The sequence below is a fragment of the Hordeum vulgare genome, chromosome 7H (assembly GCF_904849725.1).
Source record: "Hordeum vulgare subsp. vulgare chromosome 7H, MorexV3_pseudomolecules_assembly, whole genome shotgun sequence".
Lineage (NCBI taxonomy): Eukaryota > Viridiplantae > Streptophyta > Magnoliopsida > Poales > Poaceae > Hordeum > Hordeum vulgare.
The window spans coordinates 146264403-146269535 of NC_058524.1; positions in this window are offsets into that span (position 1 = coordinate 146264403).

A 5133-nucleotide genomic window follows, 5' to 3' on the forward strand; every position below is an offset into this window, starting at 1 on the left:
ATTTCGGCGCCGCTCCTCTTATGTTGAGGTCCTTGATGCTCATCCAAACCATTCAATAAATCTCCACGTTTTCTCCACGGGTCATCCTTTTCGAGCCATCTACGATGCCCCATGTACATGATTTTCCCAGACCCGCCATGTTTCGTTGACGTAAGTTGCTAAGACATTGTATCATCCATGCACCTCGTGCATCCACTGTATCCGTGGCACACCTGACCTGAGGTATACCCATAACCGAGATAGTCGTGCACCGTCGTCATTAGCGCAACTCTCATATAGAAATAATCTCTGGTGCTGGCATCCCATGTCTTGAATGGCGATTTCCATAATGTGTATAGCACCTCTTTCAGGAGCCCCATATATAGGTTAATATTATTTCCCAGTTGTTTCGGCCCTTGAATCAACATGCTCATGTGTATGTACTTTGTCTTCATGCACTTCCATGGGGGGAGGTTGTACATCCATACAAAGACGTGCCATGTGTTGTGGTTGGTGCTCTGGTTTCCAAACGGATTCATGCCATCGGTACACGCACCAAGCACGATGTTCCTTGCATCTTCTCCGAAAAACTATATTCGGCATTGAGTGCTCTCTAGTGGTTACCATCTGCGAGGTGTCTAAGCTTCGGATCATCTCCATCATCAGGCTTCTTCCTCTCCACATGCCAGTGCAAGAGCTTTGCTTACTTAGGATCTATGAAATACCGCTGCAGACGGGGAGTGATTCGAAAATACCATACAACTGTCCGAGGAGCTTTCTTTCCTGCCTTCTTGTATCGAGAAGCATTGCACACTGGACACCTGGTTTTTTCCATGTGCTCACCCCGATAAATGATGCAATCGTTGGTGCATGCGTGGTATCTAATGTGCGGCAGATCCATAGGGCAAACGATTTTCTTGGCCTCATCGACACTAGTAGGACACAGGATCCCCGCGAGAAGAACTTTACTTTGTAGATACTTAAAGTGCTCATCGATGATTTTTTTTGTCCATTTTTATGGCCTTTGTCTTTAGAAGTTCGAGCGTGAAACTCAAGCGAGTAACCTCGGGATCGCAAACGCCATATAATGGAGTCTTCGAGTCTACTTCAAGTTGCGCCAGCTTGGCCTCCTCTCTATCATCAACTGTGTCGCTATTCGTACTCTTGCGAAGGAGGTCTCAAACATGAGGGTCCTGCACGACTGAACTTAGTAGCGTCAAAGTCTGCGGCGTGTCCATCGACTCTTCTCCGCCATGTCCGGACTCTGCTACTTCGCCGTGTCCAAAATCTTCTCCGACGCCATGTCCAGACTCTTCCCTGCCGCTGTGTCCGGACTCTTCATAGCCGTCATGTCCGGCGCCATCGTCTTCTTGTCGATCGGTCATCTCTTCATCTAGACCCATGTCGTTATTCCCTACCATGTGGACGTCCTCATCATCATCTTCACTTATCCACCGAATATAGCCATCCATGAAACTATTGATCAGCAAGTGGGCCTTCAAACTGCCACGATCAAAAGGGTCCAAAATTACTCCTTCTTTGCATCTTGTACACGGACATCTAATCCCATTCCGTTTATTTTCACACATGTCCATAATCACGGATTGCAAGTATCGCTCCACCTTCCTACCACTCACCTTCATGACTGCAAGGTATAACATGAAAAAGGGTCATAAAGAAAATGCATGCATACAAAAATTTGGCATGACCTTGCCTAAAAATAGGACATATCGAGTTTGCTTGTAATTCACCGAAACGGAAATAAATCGACATTTTGGAAAAACATAAGCAACTCACGGGTCATGTACAGTCACACAATATCCCTTCATATCGCAAACACACATATTCCCATTATTGCACAACTTTTTACTCACCTATATATTTCCCGAGAGAAATTGTGCATGGATAAATAATGGAGAGCTAAAATGGTGGAGAACTTATAGAGTGGGGGAGAGGGGGGGTGTGTGGGTGAAAGGGCAATGGTGGAGGAAATGAGATAGGAGGGGATAGGGCAAATGGGGGAGGAAGGGGAGAGGGTGTGTGTGTGGGTGATAGGCAGAAGAAAGAGAGAAGAAGGGAAAGGAGAAAGGAGGGAAAAGTGGGAGAGTGTGTGTGGGTGTAAATGAAGCTGCCCACGTGTAGCAGTAGCGTTGGATCCAAGGAAACACTACTGCTACGGAAATTAGTAGTAGCGGTTTTTACAGTCCAGCACTACTGCACTATGTACTGTTAGTGGCCTCGTTGGGCACCGTTTAGCAGTAGCTCGTTTTCCTGTCCAGCGCTACTGCTATGGAAATTAGCAGTGGTGCTGGCTCCATGGAGGCGCTACTACTACAGATACTGCGGATGGCCTCATTGGGCTCCGTTTATCAGTAGCGCTGGTACTAAAGCCAGCGCTAGAACTACGGTAGTTATCAGTAGCGCTTACTATTTCCAGCGCTACAGCTAAGTAGCAGCAGCGCGTTGTATTTTCCAGCGCCACTACTAGGCTACTACCTATAAGGTTTTTCCTACTAGTGCAAGTTTGAAGCCAAAAAGGCAATCAAGTTTGAGGCTTGGTCGACTTCCTTACCAAATGGATAGAACAGGAGCAGCCAGCTCCTGGCGTCCCCGAACATTGGACCATGTTCTGTGACAGATCCAAGATGCTTCATGGTTCAAGGGCTAGAGTGGTTCTTGTTTCCCCCACGAGAGACCGAGTGAAGTATGTGCTCCAAATCTACTTCAACTCATCTAACAACGAGGCCGAATACGAAGCCCTCCTATATGGAATCCAAATGGCCACCTCACTCGATGTGAGACGATTGATGGTCTATGGTGACTCAGACCTCGTCGTCAATCAGGTGTTGAAGGAATTGGACATTCGAAGCCCGACCATGAAAGTATATTGCAATGCAGTTAGAAATCTAGAGAAGAACTTCGAATGGTTGGAATTGCCCCACGTGCCGTGAGCGAAGAATCAAGCGAATGATGACTTCGCAAAAATCTGATCCACTCAGAAAGTCGTGCCGAAAGGCGTGTTCCTCTAACACCTACGGACCCCCTTAGTTAAAGAGGATCCTTTTACAAAAGATCCTCCATAAGCAATCGGCCCGTCAAATTAGACTGAAATTGGTGTCCCGGCCGTGGTCGACCTGATACACGAGATGCTAGTCATCACACCCGAATAAACTCAGCCATATCTGGCTTACTTTCTCTAGCAAGAAATCACCAAAGACGAAGCGGAAGCCCGCCAAATCGTCCAGCGGTCTAAACTTTCGAAGTCCTCATAGACAAACTATAAAAGAAAAGTGTTACATGAATCAGACAAAAGTGCATTTCCTGAGAGGAAGGAATGTAGATTTTGCATGATATTCACTCGGGAACGTGTGGACATCACGCGTTCTCTCAGACCATGGTGGGAAAGGCCTTCTGAGCGGGTTGTTTATTGTCCCCGAGACGATGAGGCAACAAGAGACCTGGTCGAGCAATGTTTCAGATGTCAGTTCTACAAAAATCACTCTGACAAGCGTGCATTCGGGATGAGAATGATTCCTCTCAGTTGGCCATTCGTCGTGTGGGTTCTCGACATGCTTGGCCCTTTGCGAACCGGGACGAGTGGATTCACCCACCTACTAGTTGCGGTGGATAAGGTCACCAAGTGGGTTGAAAGGAAGCCCATCAAAAGCCTAGATTCTGCAACTGTCATCAACTTCATTCGGTCAATTATTTTCAGATTCAGAGTTCCTCATGACGCCATCACCAACAATAGAACTAACTTTGATTAGGACAAGTTCCGAGAGTTCTGTCACTCCAATGACACTCGGGTGAATTACGCCTTCGTAGCTCACGTGTAGTTGAATGGGCAGGCATAACGAGCGAGTGGTATGATACTGCAGGGATTGAAGCCCCTACTGATGAGAGATCTCAAATTCATCGCAGACACATGGGTGGAAGAGTTACCATCCATCTTGTGGGGTATGTGAACGACTATGAATCATTCAACCAAGCGTACTCCTTTCTTCATGGTGTATGGGTCGAAAGCTGTCTTGCCGAGTGACTTACGTCATAATTCCCCCCGAGTGGGGCAGTACAACGAAGCTAAAGCCGAAGTAGCACGACAAGAAAGTTTGGATATATTGGAAGAAGAGAGAGAGCTGGCCCTCATTAGGTCCACACTATACCAGCAAGACCTGAGACACTACCATGGCAAGAAAGTCAGGAGCCGCGCTTTTCAAGAAGGGGACTTGGTCCTTCGATTGGACCAACAAAAACCCCATAAGCTGGCACCTCCATGCAAGGGCTATACGCCATCTGCAAAGTCCTTCACAGCGGATCTTAGCGGTTATACAACCTTGAGAATGGAGTGGAAGAGCCCAAAACCTGGAATGTGGACTTGCTCAGCAAGTTCTATACTTAGAACGTGTTATTTCATTCATGTAATGAATTCGAATGGTTAGAAGAATAAAATATTTTGTTTCTTCAACTATGGTCAAACCTCTCACTCCGGTGAAACACACCCCGACTAGGTATAAATCATTTCTTGTTAGCGAACCTATTTCGTCTAAGGGGAAAAACTGGCCCTAGGTGAGGACAACCTCCATGCTCGGGGTCTTAGCCGTGAACCAGCTTTCACCGAAGTTAAAACGGTTCCAAATGGAAGCAAGTTCTTCATTCGGTCGCCAAGATGAACAGAACAATCATTTCTTGGTAGCGAACCTGTTTTCAGCTAAGGAACAAAAACTGGACTTGAGTGAGGACATCCTCCACGCTCGAGAACTTAGCCACGAATCAGCTTTCTCCTAAGTTAAATGGTTCTGAATAGAAGCAAGTACTTCATCCGGTTGCCAAGATGAACAAAACAATCCCGAGTGAGGACAACCTCCACACTCGGGGGTTTAGCCGCGAACCTTCTTTTCCTAAGTTAAAAACAATCACGAGTGCAACCTCCAAACTCGTGGGCTTAACGGCAAACCTGCTTTCGCCTAAGTTAAAAACAATCCCGAGTGAGCACAGACTCCACACTCGGGGGCTTAGTAGCGAACCTGCTTTCACCTAAGTTAAAACAAATCCCGAGTGTGGAAAACCTCCACACTCGGGGGCTTAGACATGAACTTTCTTTCTCCTAAGTTAAAAACAATCTCGAGTGAGGACAAGCTCCACACTCAAGGGCTT